We start from the raw sequence: 20,705 nt of genomic DNA, 5'->3' as shown, positions 1-20,705 counted from the left end.
TTGAACTTTTGGAAACTAAGGAACCTGTCGCTGAGAGGGAAAGTGCTGGTAATCAAGTCTGTGATTCTCCCGCTTCTGCTGTACACTGCTTTGATTTTCCCACCTGCTGTGCTTTGGACAAAGAGAGTGACAAGGAAACTGTTTGTGTTTTTTTGGGGATCCAAAATGGAGAAACTAAGAAGAGGAATGGTTATGTGTTCTGTGGAAAATGGGGGTTGTGATTTTCCTAACATTGACTTATTTTTAAGAATGCATTATTTTTTGAACATTTATAAATTATCCCAGTGCAATAACAGGACTGCGGACATGTGCAAATATTTAGCAGGACGGCTTTTCCAGAAATGGAGCTGGTGTGAGAAGGATTTAAGAAAACCAGTTTCGTTTGTGATACCGTTTTTTTATGTGGTGCTTAGGTCCTTCTATGATCAAAATGGGATAAGCTCCATGGTTAGACCGGACAAAAAACTGATTGTCTCAGGTATTAAGAAGAAGGAGATGTTATGTGATGTGCCGTTTTGTAATAATGCACAGTCTGGACAGGTGTGGAAGCTTTTTTTCATGCGTGGAATCAGCAACAGACAGAAGGATGTAACCTGGATGGCGTTGCATGGATGCTTGCCAACAAGAGCTTTTTTGAATGACCGGGGGATAAAGGTTCAAGAACTATGTCCTAGGGAAGGTTGCAATAAGGTGGAAACAATACAGCATATTTTTTGGGACTGTTTTTTTGCTAAAAAAGTTTTTACCTTGTTGTCACGTATGTTTGTTGCTTTAGTTGGTTTTCATTGTTTCGATTTTGAAAGGATTTTAATAGGTCAAGATTTTAAGTACTCGCAAAGGAAGCGGGCAAGCTGGATTATTTTTGTCATATATAAAGAGGTTTTATGGGACGTTCGGAATTTGGTGATTTTTAAAAAGATTGTTTTTTCCCCCATGGAATGCAGAAAGATTTTTCTTGCTAGACTGTTTTATGCCTATTTATTGGATAAAAAGAAGTATGGTGAGACAGCAGCAGAGGCACTCTGGAACTTTTCACATTGGACTTCTTACAGTAAGTAACAGTTAATTGCAGGGTTGTGTTTTTTGGGATTTTGTTTTTGTTTTTCCGAATGATGATTTGAGAACCCGTTATGTGAATATGCGCTATGATGCATAAATTAATGTGGGTCTTAATCTGAGGAAAAAAAAAAAAAAGAAGAAATAAAAAAAAGGAAAAATCTGTTCTTATCAGTTTAATATCTGATACGTCCCCTATCTGGGGACCATATATTAAATGGATTTTTAGAACAGGGAGATGGAAAAAGAGCTTGCTCTGTCCACTCCACGCATTGACCTGGTATTGCAGTATCTCCAGGACCGGTGCACCCCTTCTTTAATGCAGTTTCTAAAATCAGAAAGAATTGAATTCAATGTTTTTTGTTCATTTTGCTTGTTTGTCGGATTTGGGGATGGACTCTTTGGCTTTGCTTTTCTTCTCCTCATTGGATTTTTCATGTTCAAAGTTGCAGAAGCCAGATTACAAGCTCATTTTGGTTCAACTTCAGCAACTGTGCATTGCATTGCCATGTAATGTGATGCAATGCTATCTTTCTAGCTCTCCCTTTTTACTTCCTTTTGGATAAACAGACATATTAGGCAAGCATTTTGGAGCTTTCACCTAAATAACTACAGGTGGTGAGATAAGCTGCACAATATAATTGACCTTTCAGTATATTGTTGCACACACACCATCTATTTAGCAAATGCCCTTGTTATCAACAGCAGCCTTTTAAACTCACCTGAGCTAACAGGTATGTGCGCTGGTTACTCTGCTGCGCTTAAAATTTCTTTTTTGGTTTGCTACAATGCCTTTTCTGAAACGTTGTCTCCTTCTGCTGGAACACTGACTTCTTTCATTTAATGCCTGCAGACTATAAAAGAGAACCCAACCCAAAAAGTTTGGTTGATTAGTCTGTGGCATTCTGTTAAACTGTTGCTTATGGCGGTCTCTGTGAGCTTCTCAGCGACATTCAGCCAGCCAGGTATCCTGCCTGCAGTAGATGGAATGTGGCAATGGAACGCTGGCTGCGCGTGTCATAATAGGCTCTGAGCCTTTATATACCTGTGCACAGCAGCAGCCACCTTCAGTCTGCTGCTGGACAGCCAGCAGCAGCAGCAGCAGGAGAGGTATGTAATCAGGAGCCCTCCTGCTAAGGGTAGACAGCTGCTCGTTCCACCCCACCCCCCGCCTTAATTGGTTCTCCTCCCTTCCAACGGTGTTGAGGCGGGTGGGAACAGCAGGGGGTGAAGGTGCTGTGTTTAAAGAGGTGGAGTTATGCAGATCTAAAACGCGTGGATTGCAGCAGCAGCAAGCCGAAAAGTGCAGGCATGTAAGGGATCTAGAGGTTGACAACATGTCTTCTTAACGGGAGTCCAGGAGCTCATCTCCACAAATGGACTTTTCAGGATCCTTGGGTGGCTCCGTAGTTTGAAACCAATTCTGGTTATCGCTTCTCGGCCTTTTGGCTACGATCAAGTGCTTTATTGCAGGAGATTGTGGTTGAAGGGCACTCGGGTACCCCTCTCCTTGGCCTGGCAGGATCGTCCACTTTGGTGGACTTAACCTGCTTGCTGCTATTAGGGAGAGGGCTTAGTCCCAGGGTAACGAGTTGCGATCCCCCAGCTTCCAGGTGTTTTTCGCTGCAAGAACACTGGGAGCGCAGATTGCAAGCGGCTGCAATTTGCAACCTTGTTGCGTTTTTCCATGGAGGTTGACCCTAACCTCGTGCCTCTTTATGCGAGGCTAAAAAACTCTATCCGAGTTCACTTCACGGCGGGTGGCTCGGATATGAGGAAATTAGGGTATGTAGTCCAGGACGTGCTCAGGAACCTTCTTGGCGTACAAAGGAATGAAATTCTCTCCATCCAGGATTATCCCAGAAGAGGTGACTATGACATCACATTCACCGGAGAAGGTATTTTTAGAGATGTACTAGAAAAGTTAAAAAAAGTTGAAAATAGTCCTGTTTTGAAAGGGATACAAATTGTTGAGCACGTCCTGGATGAGGTAAGACTGGTTATTGTAAAAGTATTTTCGCCCTTTGTTTCTGCTCCAGAAGTAATGTCATTTCTAGCAATTTATTTTAAAAGTGTTAAATGTATTGGGAAGATATTAAACGAATATAACATATGGACATCTAAGTGGAAATTCCTTGTGAAGTGTACAAGAGATCCAAATACACCAGGTGGTATACGTCTCCCCCCTGCCCGTTTCAAAATTGGGCAAACAAATGGGGATTTCTTCTTTTCTGGGATGCCAGTATATTGCAGAAATTGTGGGCGCTATGGTCATTCAAAAGAAAACTGTCATGTATCATGTAGAAATTGTGCTAGTGAAGAACATGAGACAAAAGAATGCCCTAAGGAAAAGAAATGCAGTTTTTGCCAGACTCCAGGTCACTTTTATTTTTCTTGCCCTCACAGATTTCGGGAAGATGAGCAAAAGGGGAAGTCCAAGACGTCCGACCAAGGACCAAAAGATCAGACCACCCCTCAGGAGGAGGAACAACAACCTGGAGCCTCTGGAGACAATAAGGGCGTACCAAATAGTGAAGTGTCTCCAGAGTCTATGACAGGTAAAATACCAAATCCCAAAACCTGGCTGCAGGACCTGCGGGAGTCCAAAAGGAGGGCTGAGAAGGAGCAGAAGGGCACTACTGGTAAGGTCAAAAGGGACCGGCAAAAGGCCGACACAGAAGCCCATGCCCAGTCTGGGTCTCCTAGGGCTGAGGGCGCTGAGTGGATAAAGGTGGGTCCTAAGAAAAAGAAAAAGGGTGGTTCGGAGGAGGCAGCAGGAGGTGAACAGATGGACACTTCTCCAGAAGGGGACGTGGACGCTGGACCCTCAGAGGTTTCGGTCTCCACTGCTACAGGTGGGGAACGGGATCTTGCTGCCTCTGAAGAGTCAGAGGCTCTGCCTTGTGCGCAACCTCCTCCTATAGGACGACCTTCTACAGGTCAAACAGGGGCGGCGGAACCCCTCGGGGACCCACCTGATGAGGAACTGCATGGCCAGCCAATGGAGACCCAGCGGGTTCTGCCAGCCAGCCCTCCGAGCTATGCCAGTGTAGCGTCGGGTTTATATAAATGTGGTAATCTTTCCTCCTCCACGGAGACTCTCGTGACGATACTATCAGATGAGGAGGGAGGCGCAAGCCCAGTGGTCTGATCAGGTTCATCGGACAGGTAAATCCGTTGCTCTTAGTTACCTAAGTAAAATTTTTACATTTTCTAATGATGGCTGAACTCAAAGGTATTTCCCTCAACGTGAGAGGCATAAAATCTAACATGAGAAGAACTGCTCTTTTTAATTTTTTTACGTGTTTTACTGCATCTGTATTTTTTCTGCAAGAATGTAATATCCCACATGAAATGTCATATCAAAAATATAAAGATGAGTGGAAGTGTGGGCCATCTGTCTGGTCCGGATCAAATGCTGCAGGATCAGCGGGTGTAGCCATACTTTTTAAAGGGAACGTTTTAATTGATTTTATTCAGGAAATTTTACCAGGTCGTATTTTATTAGTGAAAGCTTTTATTGATGGTATTAGATGGCAGTTTTTAAATTTTTATGGATCCCCAGAGAAAAATGAAAGAGCCGAAATGCTTGATCTTTTACCATTATTTATTAATAACTCTGAACCTTTTATCTTAGCAGGGGATTTTAATTGTGTTTTAAAAGGTGAAAACCGGCGCTCCAGCTCTGTAAGCAGGAACTACGATAAAACCTCAGGTATGCTACATGATATAGTCAAAGATGCTAAATTGATAGACATATATAAAGAGTGTCATAGTGACAGCCCAGAGGATGCCGGTTTCACTTGGAGCAATGCTAATTGTAGCTCTAGGATTGATTTTATTTTTGGTTCAGATAAAACAATACCTGCCAAATGTGAAGTTTTAACTAATATATTTTCAGACCATAAACTTTTATCCTTTACCATAAAAGTAAATGACAACAAAAAATGTGGTAAGAAAAGCTGGAAAATGAACGTATCCCTTTTAACCGACCCGCAGATTTTATCAGAATTTTTTGAGTTTTATAGGAAATGTAGAAAAGGGAAAAAAACAAATGAGACTATGAGTGTATGGTGGGATAGAATGAAAGTAAAAATAAAAGACTTTTTTATTAAAAAGAGTATATGTAGAGCCAAAGAAAAATATGAAGAATATAGAATTTTAAATACCCGCCTACAAACATTATTTAAGCTCAGAGACAATGGGATAGATGTACAACTTGATATTTCAAACTTAAAAGAAGAGATTTCAAAATGGCTAGAACAAAAAGGAAAAGAGATAATTTTTCGTTCTAGAGTACAACATATAGAAGAAAATGAAAAGTGTTCCAGATATTTTTTTAGGAAAAATAAAAAAGAAAAAGTGATAATTGACCATATAGATGGTGAGAATAATATAAAAAATATGCTGGGTAAAGTTGAGGTTTTTTTTTCTAATCTTTTTAATGGAAAAAATATAGATAATAAATTAATGGATGATTCGCTGCAAGGACTAACAGCTGTTTTAGATCCCGCATCCCAAGAGTTTTTATCCCAAGTTTTAACGGAACAAGAAGTGTTAAAAACTATTAAAAGTTTTAAAACTGGAAAGGTCCCTGGTCCTGATGGCATCCCAATAGAATTTTATGTATGTTTTTATGATATTTTAAAAGATGATTTGTTTTATTTGTTTACTGAGGTTTTTAATAATAAGGTTTTATTAAATTCCTGGAAGAAAGGTGAAGTCTCCCTCCTATACAAAAAAGGCGATAAATCAAAATTAGAAAACTGGAGACCAATAACACTTTTAAATTGTGACTATAAAATAATGGCTAAAATTTGTGCAAATCGTCTAAAAGAAGTCATCAGCAAAGTTATTCATTCTAATCAAGTGTGTGGGGTGCCGGGGCGCAGTATATGGGACAATCTGAATTTAGTGAAAGACTGTATTGAGGATGTGAAAGACAGAAAGGGGAAAATGGCGATTTTATCTATTGATTTTGAAAAAGCATTTGACCGTGTCTCACACTTTTATCTTTTTAAAGTTTTAGAGAAAATGGGCATACCAGAAGGGTTTTTACTATCGCTTAAAGCATTTTACAAGGATTGTACAAGTAAGATTTTAGTGAATGGTTTTAAGACACAAGAGGTATTTTTACGGTCAGGGGTGAAACAGGGATGCCCTCTGTCCCCCCTACTGTTTATCTGTGCACTGGAACCAATGTTATGTGCAATACGCCAAAATAAACAGATATGCGGTGTCCCTCTGCCTGGAAGCGGTGGTTTGGAGGCCAAGGTTGTAGGCTACATGGATGACGTGGCGGTCTTGTGTACAGATGCACCATCACTTACGGCCACTCTCCATCAAGTGCAATCCTTTTGCCTAGCTTCTGGTTTTAAAATCAATTTTAATAAGTGTAACATTTTAAGTGTTGGGGGGATGATTTTACGTGATGTACCAATTAATGTCTCCGAATCCATTTCCATTTTAGGTATATCATTCACTGAAAATAATGATGGTTATAATAGTTGGGAAACAGTTACACAGAAAGTAAATACGAAAATATGTATGTGGAACATGAGGAGACTTACAATGGAGGGTAAAGTATTGGTTTTAAAGATGGTGATTTTACCTCTTTTATTGTATCTTAGCATGGTTTTCCCCCCGCCTGTTAATGTTTTAAAAAAGATAACCAAAACCTGTTTTACCTTCTTTTGGAACTCAAAAATGGAAAAGCTGAAAAGAGAAATCGTGATGAAATCAAAAGTAAAAGGTGGTAAAGATTTTCCAGATTTTAATAGGTTTCTTTTAATCCATCTGTTCGTTTACTGTTTTAATGCCCTTTTTAAGAATCACTATTGGTCCTTTTTTATGCGTTTTAATACAGGATTTTTTATGAGAAAGTTTGGATGGTATGAAGTTAATATATCTGTGCCCCATGCTTTTAATTTGTCGACGCATTATGAGATTTTAAGGAAAATAGTGTCCGATTTTAATTTAGGGACTAAGAAAATAGAGGAATTAAGAAATAGTAAGAAACTAATTAAAGAAATACGTAAAAGTGAGGAAATATGTAATGTTGACAGATATGATGATGACAAATCTATGTCTATCTGGAAAATGATTAACGTTTTTTATCTTTTTAATGAACAGAGAGATCTGGCTTGGAGTTGCATGCACCGCTGTCTTCCTTGCCGGGCATTCCAATACAGAAGAGGATTTGTGAGGTCTGCCATCTGCCCAAGAGCCGGATGCCAAGACGAGGAAACGGTGGAACATCTATTATGGACATGTAATTTTGCAAAGGATTTCTGGAGAAGACTGCTCCCCCTACTGGAAAGGGTGGCAGACCTCAAGGACTTTACATATAAAACTGTGCTATACGGACTTATGGAATGCCCCACAATGGACCAGTACACAATGGCTTGGAAGACAGTGAACTGCGCCAAGTCATCTCTCTGGAAAGCGCGCAACATTGCTATTTTTAAACAAGATGTTTTATCAGTGAATGATGTTTTAAGTTTATGTTTATGTGAAATGTATACTTATTATTTAATTGACAAAAAGAAGAATGTACATATTTCCAAAAAATGGCTTGTTGACCAATGGAACCTAATTATTTAAAATCTTTGTATTTTTTTGTTTTGTAAATTTCATTTGTCTTTTAACGTTAGGTATTTGTGTAATTATGCTTGTAATTTGGTAAAGTTTTAATAAACGGTTTTATCCCTCTGCAGGGGATAGCCAAATTAAAAAAAAAAAATCTGTTCTTATCAGTTTAATATCTGATACGTCCCCTATCTGGGGACCATATATTAAATGGATTTTTAGAACAGGGAGATGGAAAAAGAGCTTGCTCTGTCCACTCCACGCATTGACCTGGTATTGCAGTATCTCCAGGACCGGTGCACCCCTTCTTTAATGCAGTTTCTAAAATCAGAAAGAATTGAATTCAATGTTTTTTGTTCATTTTGCTTGTTTGTCGGATTTTGGGATGGACTCTTTGGCTTTGCTTTTCTTCTCCTCATTGGATTTTTCATGTTCAAAGTTGCAGAAGCCAGATTACAAGCTCATTTTGGTTCAACTTCAGCAACTGTGCATTGCATTGCCATGTAATGTAATGAAATGCTATCTTTCTAGCTCTCCCTTTTTACTTCCTTTTGGATAAACAGACATATTAGGCAAGCATTTTGGAGCTTTCACCTAAATAACTCCAGGTGGTGAGATAAGCTGCACAATATAATTGACCTTTCAGTATATTGTTGCACACACACCATCTATTTAGCAAATGCCCTTGTTATCAACAGCAGCCTTTTAAACTCACCTGAGCTAACAGGTATGTGCGCTGGTTACTCTGCTGCGCTTAAAATTTCTTTTTTGGTTTGCTACAATGCCTTTTCTGAAACGTTGTCTCCCTCTGCTGGAACACTGACTTCTTTCATTTAATGCCTGCAGACTATAAAAGAGAACCCAACCCAAAAAGTTTGGTTGATTAGTCTGTGGCATTCTGTTAAACTGTTGCTTATGGCGGTCTCTGTGAGCTTCTCAGCGACATTCAGCCAGCCAGGTATCCTGCCTGCAGTAGATGGAATGTGGCAATGGAACGCTGGCTGCGCGTGTCATAATAGGCTCTGAGCCTTTATATACCTGTGCACAGCAGCAGCCACCTTCAGTCTGCTGCTGGACAGCCAGCAGCAGCAGCAGCAGCAGGAGAGGTATGTAATCAGCAGCCCTCCTGCTAAGGGTAGACAGCTGCTCGTTCCACCCCACCCCCCGCCTTAATTGGTTCTCCTCCCTTCCAACGGTGTTGAGGCGGGTGGGAACAGCAGGGGGTGAAGGTGCTGTGTTTAAAGAGGTGGAGTTATGCAGATCTAAAACGCGTGGATTGCAGCAGCAGCAAGCCGAAAAGTGCAGGCATGTAAGGGATCTAGAGGTTGACAACATGTCTTCTTAACGGGAGTCCAGGAGCTCATCTCCACAAATGGACTTTTCAGGATCCTTGGGTGGCTCCGTAGTTTGAAACCAATTCTGGTTATCGCTTCTCGGCCTTTTGGCTAAGATCAAGTGTAGTATCTGTTCTTATCAGTTTAATATCTGATACGTCCCCTATCTGGGGACCATATATTAAATGGATTTTTAGAACAGGGAGATGGAAAAAGAGCTTGCTCTGTCCACTCCACGCATTGACCTGGTATTGCAGTATCTCCAGGACCGGTGCACCCCTTCTTTAATGCAGTTTCTAAAATCAGAAAGAATTGAATTCAATGTTTTTTGTTCATTTTGCTTGTTTGTCGGATTTTGGGATGGACTCTTTGGCTTTGCTTTTCTTCTCCTCATTGGATTTTTCATGTTCAAAGTTGCAGAAGCCAGATTACAAGCTCATTTTGGTTCAACTTCAGCAACTGTGCATTGCATTGCCATGTAATGTAATGAAATGCTATCTTTCTAGCTCTCCCTTTTTACTTCCTTTTGGATAAACAGACATATTAGGCAAGCATTTTGGAGCTTTCACCTAAATAACTACAGGTGGTGAGATAAGCTGCACAATATAATTGACCTTTCAGTATATTGTTGCACACACACCATCTATTTAGCAAATGCCCTTGTTATCAACAGCAGCCTTTTAAACTCACCTGAGCTAACAGGTATGTGCGCTGGTTACTCTGCTGCGCTTAAAATTTCTTTTTTGGTTTGCTACAATGCCTTTTCTGAAACGTTGTCTCCCTCTGCTGGAACACTGACTTCTTTCATTTAATGCCTGCAGACTATAAAAGAGAACCCAACCCAAAAAGTTTGGTTGATTAGTCTGTGGCATTCTGTTAAACTGTTGCTTATGGCGGTCTCTGTGAGCTTCTCAGCGACATTCAGCCAGCCAGGTATCCTGCCTGCAGTAGATGGAATGTGGCAATGGAACGCTGGCTGCGCGTGTCATAATAGGCTCTGAGCCTTTATATACCTGTGCACAGCAGCAGCCACCTTCAGTCTGCTGCTGGACAGCCAGCAGCAGCAGCAGGAGAGGTATGTAATCAGCAGCCCTCCTGCTAAGGGTAGACAGCTGCTCGTTCCACCCCACCCCCCGCCTTAATTGGTTCTCCTCCCTTCCAACGGTGTTGAGGCGGGTGGGAACAGCAGGGGGTGAAGGTGCTGTGTTTAAAGAGGTGGAGTTATGCAGATCTAAAACGCGTGGATTGCAGCAGCAGCAAGCCGAAAAGTGCAGGCATGTAAGCGATCTAGAGGTTGACAACATGTCTTCTTAACGGGAGTCCAGGAGCTCATCTCCACAAATGGACTTTTCAGGATCCTTGGGTGGCTCCGTAGTTTGAAACCAATTCTGGTTATCGCTTCTCGGCCTTTTGGCTAAGATCAAGTGCAGTGATCTAGCGGCTGCTGCCTTGGTCTTGGCTGAGAGGTGCTCGGGGTACCCGGCTCCTTGGCCTGGGGGGATCGCTCTGTTTTTCAGCAGGGCTTCACCTCCCTGCTGCTATTAGGGAGTCGGATTAGTCCCCGGGCAACGGGAGGCGATCATCTACCTGGCACTTCGGTGTTGAAGGTTTCTATTGAGAAGAGGAGAACCTGTTTGTGAAGAAGATGTCTGCAGCATCACATGAAGGAGAGGAAGATCATGTGCCTGAATTCGCTAAGGTGCAGAATTCTATTCGTTTGGTTGTTCAGGAGAACTTTCGAGATCAAAAGGATTTTAGGTATGTGATGAGTCAAGTTCTTGTGGATCTTTTTGGTTTGAAGACAGAAGAAGTGTTGGCGATAATGGACTACCCCAGGAGGGGTGTTTATGATATAGTTTTTGTTGACAAAGTTTTTTTTGAAGGATATCTAAGGAAAATGACTGCAAGCCAGGATAAAAGAATGGAGGGGATAAGTGTAATGCCACACTTCCCCGTTAGAGATAAATGGATCATTGTTAAAATGTACTCTCCATTGGTGGACGAAGAGGATGTTCTTACATTTTTGGAGTTTTTTTGTTTGTCAGTAACACCAAAAGGGAAGATTTATAATGAATTTGGTTTTTGGACTTCGAAGTGGAAATTTTTGGTCCGTTTCAAAGAAGATGAGCAGGGGACTGTGTTGCTTCCCCCAGCTAGGTTTAAGTTGGGTAATATAAATGGTGATATTTTTTTCAGTGGTATACCCACTTTTTGTCGAGTTTGTCGTCAATACGGGCATGGAAAGGAAAATTGTTCGGGTGGTGTATGTGGTTTTTGCAAAAAAGGTGATCATGAGTCAAAGGATTGTAAAGATCGGAGGAAGTGCAACTTGTGTCAGGAAGATACTAATGTTTTTAAGAATTGCCCAAAGAGGAAAAGAAATAAAGAGAAGGAGGTAGTGGTTAAAAAGGTTTTGGTAGAGAGAAAGGAGGAAAGTGTAGAAAAGGTGTTGGTGGTAAAGGGAAAAGAAAGCAAACCTGTAGGAGTGCAGAGGGAGATGGAGAAAACAAGAGTAGATTGGGGGGATAGGGTAGAGAGTGAAATGGGAGGTGTAAGTCAGGGAACTGGCCGTGGTAAGGTTAAAAAGCAAGAAAAGAGAAAGGAACAGGAAGTGGAGGTGGCAATGGAAGAAAATATAGTTGTTTTTCAACAACCTATGTTTATAAAGAATGCAGAATATTTTAACCGGTTGTACCGTAAGTTGTATGATGAGAAACGTTTGGACTATCTTATAGAGAATGTTAGGAAAGAACTAATAAGAGATAAAAATGGTTTTTGTGTGAAATATAGAATACCAGATGGTGTATCGAAACAAGTTTTTTCAGCATCAAGGGTTGAAGATTTGTCCCTTAAGGTTCTGAGTTGGGTTGGGGTTCATGCTTTTGAAAATGGTTACAAGTATTTTACTTGATGTTATTACTGTTGTTAATACAGTTATAATTTAATTTTTATTTTTTTGGTATCCATTCAGGTTCTGAAACATTTCTTTCTTTGTAAGTATTGTTGTATTTTTGTAATTTTTTTTTCTGACATTAAAAGTACCAAAACCTGATGATGATTTAAGTTGGAGTCCACGTCTTGTCTCCCTTTGGGGAGAAGAGGACTGTGGAGTGGACTTTAATTTTAACCTGAATAGGTTTTAAAAAAAAAAAAAAATAAATAAAAAATCTGTTCTTATCAGTTTAATATCTGATACGTCCCCTAACTGGGGACCATGTATTAAATGGATTTTTAGAACAGGGAGATGGAAAAAGAGCTTGCTCTGTCCACTCCACGCATTGACCTGGTATTGCAGTATCTCCAGGACCGGTGCATCCCTTCTTTAATGCAGTTTCTAAAATCAGAAAGAATTGAATTCAATGTTTTTTGTTCATTTTGCTTGTTTGTCGGATTTTGGGATGGACTCTTTGGCTTTGCTTTTCTTCTCCTCATTGGATTTTTCATGTTCAAAGTTGCAGAAGCCAGATTACAAGCTCATTTTGGTTCAACTTCAGCAACTGTGCATTGCATTGCCATGTAATGTAATGAAATGCTATCTTTCTAGCTCTCCCTTTTTACTTCCTTTTGGATAAACAGACATATTAGGCAAGCATTTTGGAGCTTTCACCTAAATAACTACAGGTGGTGAGATAAGCTGCACAATATAATTGACCTTTCAGTATATTGTTGCACACACACCATCTATTTAGCAAATGCCCTTGTTATCAACAGCAGCCTTTTAAACTCACCTGAGCTAACAGGTATGTGCGCTGGTTACTCTGCTGCGCTTAAAATTTCTTTTTTGGTTTGCTACAATGCCTTTTCTGAAACGTTGTCTCCCTCTGCTGGAACACTGACTTCTTTCATTTAATGCCTGCAGACTATAAAAGAGAACCCAACCCAAAAAGTTTGGTTGATTAGTCTGTGGCATTCTGTTAAACTGTTGCTTATGGCGGTCTCTGTGAGCTTCTCAGCGACATTCAGCCAGCCAGGTATCCTGCCTGCAGTAGATGGAATGTGGCAATGGAACGCTGGCTGCGCGTGTCATAATAGGCTCTGAGCCTTTATATACCTGTGCACAGCAGCAGCCACCTTCAGTCTGCTGCTGGACAGCCAGCAGCAGCAGGAGAGGTATGTAATCAGCAGCCCTCCTGCTAAGGGTAGACAGCTGCTCGTTCCACCCCACCCCCCGCCTTAATTGGTTCTCCTCCCTTCCAACGGTGTTGAGGCGGGTGGGAACAGCAGGGGGTGAAGGTGCTGTGTTTAAAGAGGTGGAGTTATGCAGATCTAAAACGCGTGGATTGCAGCAGCAGCAAGCCGAAAAGTGCAGGCATGTAAGGGATCTAGAGGTTGACAACATGTCTTCTTAACGGGAGTCCAGGAGCTCATCTCCACAAATGGACTTTTCAGGATCCTTGGGTGGCTCCGTAGTTTGAAACCAATTCTGGTTATCGCTTCTCGGCCTTTTGGCTAAGATCAAGTGTAGTATCTGTTCTTATCAGTTTAATATCTGATACGTCCCCTATCTGGGGACCATATATTAAATGGATTTTTAGAACAGGGAGATGGAAAAAGAGCTTGCTCTGTCCACTCCACGCATTGACCTGGTATTGCAGTATCTCCAGGACCGGTGCACCCCTTCTTTAATGCAGTTTCTAAAATCAGAAAGAATTGAATTCAATGTTTTTTGTTCATTTTGCTTGTTTGTCGGATTTTGGGATGGACTCTTTGGCTTTGCTTTTCTTCTCCTCATTGGATTTTTCATGTTCAAAGTTGCAGAAGCCAGATTACAAGCTAATTTTGGTTCAACTTCAGCAACTGTGCATTGCATTGCCATGTAATGTAATGAAATGCTATCTTTCTAGCTCTCCCTTTTTACTTCCTTTTGGATAAACAGACATATTAGGCAAGCATTTTGGAGCTTTCACCTAAATAACTACAGGTGGTGAGATAAGCTGCACAATATAATTGACCTTTCAGTATATTGTTGCACACACACCATCTATTTAGCAAATGCCCTTGTTATCAACAGCAGCCTTTTAAACTCACCTGAGCTAACAGGTATGTGCGCTGGTTACTCTGCTGCGCTTAAAATTTCTTTTTTGGTTTGCTACAATGCCTTTTCTGAAACGTTGTCTCCCTCTGCTGGAACACTGACTTCTTTCATTTAATGCCTGCAGACTATAAAAGAGAACCCAACCCAAAAAGTTTGGTTGATTAGTCTGTGGCATTCTGTTAAACTGTTGCTTATGGCGGTCTCTGTGAGCTTCTCAGCGACATTCAGCCAGCCAGGTATCCTGCCTGCAGTAGATGGAATGTGGCAATGGAACGCTGGCTGCGCGTGTCATAATAGGCTCTGAGCCTTTATATACCTGTGCACAGCAGCAGCCACCTTCAGTCTGCTGCTGGACAGCCAGCAGCAGCAGCAGCAGCAGGAGAGGTATGTAATCAGCAGCCCTCCTGCTAAGGGTAGACAGCTGCTCGTTCCACCCCACCCCCCGCCTTAATTGGTTCTCCTCCCTTCCAACGGTGTTGAGGCGGGTGGGAACAGCAGGGGGTGAAGGTGCTGTGTTTAAAGAGGTGGAGTTATGCAGATCTAAAACGCGTGGATTGCAGCAGCAGCAAGCCGAAAAGTGCAGGCATGTAAGGGATCTAGAGGTTGACAACATGTCTTCTTAACGGGAGTCCAGGAGCTCATCTCCACAAATGGACTTTTCAGGATCCTTGGGTGGCTCCGTAGTTTGAAACCAATTCTGGTTATCGCTTCTCGGCCTTTTGGCTAAGATCAAGTGTAGTATCTGTTCTTATCAGTTTAATATCTGATACGTCCCCTATCTGGGGACCATATATTAAATGGATTTTTAGAACAGGGAGATGGAAAAAGAGCTTGCTCTGTCCACTCCACGCATTGACCTGGTATTGCAGTATCTCCAGGACCGGTGCACCCCTTCTTTAATGCAGTTTCTAAAATCAGAAAGAATTGAATTCAATGTTTTTTGTTCATTTTGCTTGTTTGTCGGATTTTGGGATGGACTCTTTGGCTTTGCTTTTCTTCTCCTCATTGGATTTTTCATGTTCAAAGTTGCAGAAGCCAGATTACAAGCTCATTTTGGTTCAACTTCAGCAACTGTGCATTGCATTGCCATGTAATGTAATGAAATGCTATCTTTCTAGCTCTCCCTTTTTACTTCCTTTTGGATAAACAGACATATTAGGCAAGCATTTTGGAGCTTTCACCTAAATAACTACAGGTGGTGAGATAAGCTGCACAATATAATTGACCTTTCAGTATATTGTTGCACACACACCATCTATTTAGCAAATGCCATTGTTATCAACAGCAGCCTTTTAAACTCACCTGAGCTAACAGGTATGTGCGCTGGTTACTCTGCTGCGCTTAAAATTTCTTTTTTGGTTTGCTACAATGCCTTTTCTGAAACGTTGTCTCCCTCTGCTGGAACACTGACTTCTTTCATTTAATGCCTGCAGACTATAAAAGAGAACCCAACCCAAAAAGTTTGGTTGATTAGTCTGTGGCATTCTGTTAAACTGTTGCTTATGGCGGTCTCTGTGAGCTTCTCAGCGACATTCAGCCAGCCAGGTATCCTGCCTGCAGTAGATGGAATGTGGCAATGGAACGCTGGCTGCGCGTGTCATAATAGGCTCTGAGCCTTTATATACCTGTGCACAGCAGCAGCCACCTTCAGTCTGCTGCTGGACAGCCAGCAGCAGCAGCAGGAGAGGTATGTAATCAGCAGCCCTCCTGCTAAGGGTAGACAGCTGCTCGTTCCACCCCACCCCCCGCCTTAATTGGTTCTCCTCCCTTCCAACGGTGTTGAGGCGGGTGGGAACAGCAGGGGGTGAAGGTGCTGTGTTTAAAGAGGTGGAGTTATGCAGATCTAAAACGCGTGGATTGCAGCAGCAGCAAGCCGAAAAGTGCAGGCATGTAAGGGATCTAGAGGTTGACAACATGTCTTCTTAACGGGAGTCCAGGAGCTCATCTCCACAAATGGACTTTTCAGGATCCTTGGGTGGCTCCGTAGTTTGAAACCAATTCTGGTTATCGCTTCTCGGCCTTTTGGCTAAGATCAAGTGTAGTATCTGTTCTTATCAGTTTAATATCTGATACGTCCCCTATCTGGGGACCATATATTAAATGGATTTTTAGAACAGGGAGATGGAAAAAGAGCTTGCTCTGTCCACTCCATGCATTGACCTGGTATTGCAGTATCTCCAGGACCGGTGCACCCCTTCTTTAATGCAGTTTCTAAAATCAGAAAGAATTGAATTCAATGTTTTTTGCTCATTTTGCTTGTTTGTCGGATTTTGGGATGGACTCTTTGGCTTTGCTTTTCTTCTCCTCATTGGATTTTTCATGTTCAAAGTTGCAGAAGCCAGATTACAAGCTCATTTTGGTTCAACTTCAGCAACTGTGCATTGCATTGCCATGTAATGTAATGAAATGCTATCTTTCTAGCTCTCCCTTTTTACTTCCTTTTGGATAAACAGACATATTATGCAAGCATTTTGGAGCTTTCACCTAAATAACTACAGGTGGTGAGATAAGCTGCACAATATAATTGACCTTTCAGTATATTGTTGCACACACACCATCTATTTAGCAAATGCCCTTGTTATCAACAGCAGCCTTTTAAACTCACCTGAGCTAACAGGTATGTGCGCTGGTTACTCTGCTGCGCTTAAAATTTCTTTTTTGGTTTGCTACAATGCCTTTTCTGAAACGTTGTCTCCCTCTGCTGGAACACTGACTTCTTTCATTTAATGCCTGCAGACTATAAAAGAGAACCCAACCCAAAAAGTTTGGTTGATTAGTCTGTGGCATTCTGTTAAACTGTTGCTTATGGCGGTCTCTGTGAGCTTCTCAGCGACATTCAGCCAGCCAGGTATCCTGCCTGCAGTAGATGGAATGTGGCAATGGAACGCTGGCTGCGCGTGTCATAATAGGCTCTGAGCCTTTATATACCTGTGCACAGCAGCAGCCACCTTCAGTCTGCTGCTGGACAGCCAGCAGCAGCAGCAGGAGAGGTATGTAATCAGCAGCCCTCCTGCTAAGGGTAGACAGCTGCTCGTTCCACCCCACCCCCCGCCTTAATTGGTTCTCCTCCCTTCCAATGGTGTTGAGGCGGGTGGGAACAACAGGGGGTGAAGGTGCTGTGTTTAAAGAGGTGGAGTTATGCAGATCTAAAACGCGTGGATTGCAGCAGCAGCAAGCCGAAAAGTGCAGGCATGTAAGGGATCTAGAGGTTGACAACATGTCTTCTTAACGGGAGTCCAGGAGCTCATCTCCACAAATGGACTTTTCAGGATCCTTGGGTGGCTCCGTAGTTTGAAACCAATTCTGGTTATCGCTTCTCGGCCTTTTGGCTAAGATCAAGTGTAGTATCTGTTCTTATCAGTTTAATATCTGATACGTCCCCTATCTGGGGACCATATATTAAATGGATTTTTAGAACAGGGAGATGGAAAAAGAGCTTGCTCTGTCCACTCCACGCATTGACCTGGTATTGCAGTATCTCCAGGACCGGTGCACCCCTTCTTTAATGCAGTTTCTAAAATCAGAAAGAATTGAATTCAATGTTTTTTGTTCATTTTGCTTGTTTGTCGGATTTTGGGATGGACTCTTTGGCTTTGCTTTTCTTCTCCTCATTGGATTTTTCATGTTCAAAGTTGCAGAAGCCAGATTACAAGCTCATTTTGGTTCAACTTCAGCAACTGTGCATTGCATTGCCATGTAATGTAATGAAATGCTATCTTTCTAGCTCTCCCTTTTTACTTCCTTTTGGATAAACAGACATATTAGGCAAGCATTTTGGAGCTTTCACCTAAATAACTACAGGTGGTGAGATAAGCTGCACAATATAATTGACCTTTCAGTATATTGTTGCACACACACCATCTATTTAGCAAATGCCCTTGTTATCAACAGCAGCCTTTTAAACTCACCTGAGCTAACAGGTATGTGCGCTGGTTACTCTGCTGCGCTTAAAATTTCTTTTTTGGTTTGCTACAATGCCTTTTCTGAAACGTTGTCTCCCTCTGCTGGAACACTGACTTCTTTCATTTAATGCCTGCAGACTATAAAAGAGAACCCAACCCAAAAAGTTTGGTTGATTAGTCTGTGGCATTCTGTTAAACTGTTGCTTATGGCGGTCTCTGTGAGCTTCTCAGCGACATTCAGCCAGCCAGGTATCCTGCCTGCAGTAGATGGAATGTGGCAATGGAACGCTGGCTGCGCGTGTCATAATAGGCTCTGAGCCTTTATATACCTGTGCACAGCAGCAGCCACCTTCAGTCTGCTGCTGGACAGCCAGCAGCAGCAGCAGCAGGAGAGGTATGTAATCAGCAGCCCTCCTGCTAAGGGTAGACAGCTGCTCGTTCCACCCCACCCCCCGCCTTAATTGGTTCTCCTCCCTTCCAACGGTGTTGAGGCGGGTGGGAACAGCAGGGGGTGAAGGTGCTTTGTTTAAAGAGGTGGAGTTATGCAGATCTAAAACGCGTGGATTGCAGCAGCAGCAAGCCGAAAAGTGCAGGCATGTAAGGGATCTAGAGGTTGACAACATGTCTTCTTAACGGGAGTCCAGGAGCTCATCTCCACAAATGGACTTTTCAGGATCCTTGGGTGGCTCCGTAGTTTGAAACCAATTCTGGTTATCGCTTCTCGGCCTTTTGGCTAAGATCAAGTGTAGTATCTTTCGAAAAGGCGGTTTTGGATGTTGGCCGCCCTAGTAGATTGATACATTATGCACACTGGGGTTTAGGCGCTTGTTAGTACGCCAGGTGGCAAATATAGTCATCTGGTGGAAAGCATGGCCCCCCAGGATCGACGCCATTGGGCCGGGGAAGATCGAAAGCCCGAAGTGTTAAGTGCCCCAGGAGTGGTGACCCTGGGGTGCCTTAACTCACTGGGATTGGGAACCCCACTTGAGTTTATGGCACATTTGCACAAGCACTTCAAATTTTCTTTCTTCGCACACACCCTTATTCCGGGCCTTCTGGCCTTAGGATGGAGAATTTTTCAATTGCCGGTCGAAGGTCCGGGCAGTATTATACTGTGAAACCTTCACTATTTATTTAATTTCTTTGTCACTGTGTGTCCACTTATTCACGTGTGTCACGTCCTACTAGGATTTTGTCGGGATGCGGTTCCCTTACGGGTTCCTCTCTTGGCAGGTCTAGGGGGGGAGTGTGTGGCCATCAGGTTCCGCTCCCCCCTGAACCCCCCTGGCTCTCCTCTTTCGGGAGGAGAGTGTTGTTGGCTCCCCTCTTCCGGGAGGGGAGCACAGTCTTTGGCTCCCAGTGTCTTGCTCAGGTGAGAACTCGGGCAGGTGCTGGGGGTAAGATTGGGTCGCCTCTGGCTTCGGCTGGAGGTGGCTTTTTGTCCCTGTTCCTCGCTGTGGCCTTTTGGCTCGGAGGGACGGGGAATGGTTGGGGGGACCCTTCTCCTTTTGGAGAGGGTTCCAAGAAGACCAGCATCCTAGTGCACTTTTTTTGTGGCACTTGTCACTTTTTTAAGCGCACTCGGGTTTTGTACACGAATTCGGCCTTTCGAAAAAAAAAAAAAAATCTGTTCTTATCAGTTTAATATCTGATACGTCCCCTATCTGGGGACCATATATTAAATGGATTTTTAGAACAGGGAGATGGAAAAAGAGCTTGCTCTGTCCACTCCACGCATTGACCTGGTATTGCAGTATCTCCAGGACCGGTGCACCCCTTCTTTAATGCAGTTTCTAAAATCAGAAAGAATTGAATTCAATGTTTTTTGTTCATTTTGCTTGTTTGTCGGATTTTGGGATGGACTCTTTGGCTTTGCTTTTCTTCTCCTCATTGGATTTTTCATGTTCAAAGTTGCAGAAGCCAGATTACAAGCTCATTTTGGTTCAACTTCAGCAACTGTGCATTGCATTGCCATGTAATGTAATGAAATGCTATCTTTCTAGCTCTCCCTTTTTACTTCCTTTTGGATAAACAGACATATTAGGCAAGCATTTTGGAGCTTTCACCTAAATAACTACAGGTGGTGAGATAAGCTGCACAATATAATTGACCTTTCAGTATATTGTTGCACACACACCATCTATTTAGCAAATGCCCTTGTTATCAACAGCAGCCTTTTAAACTCACCTGAGCTAACAGGTATGTGCGCTGGTTACTCTGCTGCGCTTAAAATTTCTTTTTTGGTTTGCTACAATGCCTTTTCTGAAACGTTGTCTCCCTCTGCTGGAACACTGACTTCTTTCATTTAATGCCTGCAGACTATAAAAGAGAACCCAACCCAAAAAGTTTGGTTGATTAGTCTGTGGCATTCTGTTAAACTGTTGCTTATGGCGGTCTCTGTGAGCTTCTCAGCGACATTCAGCCAGCCAGGTATCCTGCCTGCAGTAGATGGAATGTGGCAATGGAACGCTGGCTGCGCGTGTCATAATAGGCTCTGAGCCTTTATATACCTGTGCACAGCAGCAGCCACCTTCAGTCTGCTGCTGGACAGCCAGCAGCAGCAGCAGCAGCAGGAGAGGTATGTAATCAGCAGCCCTCCTGCTAAGGGTAGACAGCTGCTCGTTCCACCCCACCCCCCGCCTTAATTGGTTCTCCTCCCTTCCAACGGTGTTGAGGCGGGTGGGAACAGCAGGGGGTGAAGGTGCTGTGTTTAAAGAGGTGGAGTTATGCAGATCTAAAACGCGTGGATTGCAGCAGCAGCAAGCCGAAAAGTGCAGGCATGTAAGGGAT

At 42.6% G+C, this 20,705-nt stretch overlaps 7 non-coding genes and 3 pseudogenes across 7 annotated transcripts; all 10 read left to right on the top strand.

Annotated features, from left to right (window-relative positions):
• The first annotated feature begins 1,152 nt into the window (after window positions 1-1,152).
• On the top strand, window positions 1,153-1,370 carry LOC141207330 (U2 spliceosomal RNA; annotated as a pseudogene).
• A 6,390-nt stretch (window positions 1,371-7,760) lies between these two features.
• LOC141207296 (U2 spliceosomal RNA) lies at window positions 7,761-7,951 on the top strand. Its single transcript, XR_012277707.1, has one exon. It is a non-coding gene; the product is annotated as a U2 spliceosomal RNA (small nuclear RNA).
• Window positions 7,952-9,069: 1,118 nt separating this feature from the next.
• LOC141207838 (U2 spliceosomal RNA) lies at window positions 9,070-9,260 on the top strand. Its single transcript, XR_012278160.1, has one exon. It is a non-coding gene; the product is annotated as a U2 spliceosomal RNA (small nuclear RNA).
• A 2,850-nt stretch (window positions 9,261-12,110) lies between these two features.
• LOC141207282 (U2 spliceosomal RNA) lies at window positions 12,111-12,298 on the top strand. Its single transcript, XR_012277697.1, has one exon. It is a non-coding gene; the product is annotated as a U2 spliceosomal RNA (small nuclear RNA).
• A 1,109-nt stretch (window positions 12,299-13,407) lies between these two features.
• LOC141207837 (U2 spliceosomal RNA) lies at window positions 13,408-13,598 on the top strand. The gene has a single exon (XR_012278159.1). It is a non-coding gene; the product is annotated as a U2 spliceosomal RNA (small nuclear RNA).
• Window positions 13,599-14,716: 1,118 nt separating this feature from the next.
• LOC141207836 (U2 spliceosomal RNA) lies at window positions 14,717-14,907 on the top strand. Its single transcript, XR_012278158.1, has one exon. It is a non-coding gene; the product is annotated as a U2 spliceosomal RNA (small nuclear RNA).
• A 1,112-nt stretch (window positions 14,908-16,019) lies between these two features.
• LOC141207107 (U2 spliceosomal RNA) lies at window positions 16,020-16,210 on the top strand. The gene has a single exon (XR_012277532.1). It is a non-coding gene; the product is annotated as a U2 spliceosomal RNA (small nuclear RNA).
• Window positions 16,211-17,322: 1,112 nt separating this feature from the next.
• On the top strand, window positions 17,323-17,513 carry LOC141207835 (U2 spliceosomal RNA). Its single transcript, XR_012278157.1, has one exon. It is a non-coding gene; the product is annotated as a U2 spliceosomal RNA (small nuclear RNA).
• Window positions 17,514-18,628: 1,115 nt separating this feature from the next.
• Window positions 18,629-18,720, top strand: LOC141207389 (U2 spliceosomal RNA; annotated as a pseudogene).
• Window positions 18,721-19,515: 795 nt separating this feature from the next.
• Window positions 19,516-19,694, top strand: LOC141207299 (U2 spliceosomal RNA; annotated as a pseudogene).
• The last annotated feature ends 1,011 nt before the right edge of the window (window positions 19,695-20,705 follow it).

This window comes from Phyllobates terribilis, unplaced genomic scaffold, assembly GCF_046119375.1.
Source record: "Phyllobates terribilis strain yellow unplaced genomic scaffold, ASM4611937v1 Scaffold_160__1_contigs__length_4322635, whole genome shotgun sequence".
Taxonomy (NCBI): Eukaryota; Metazoa; Chordata; class Amphibia; order Anura; family Dendrobatidae; genus Phyllobates; species Phyllobates terribilis.
The sequence above is the reverse complement of the archived record's forward strand: the minus strand, read 5'-3'. Positions and strand labels throughout refer to the sequence as shown.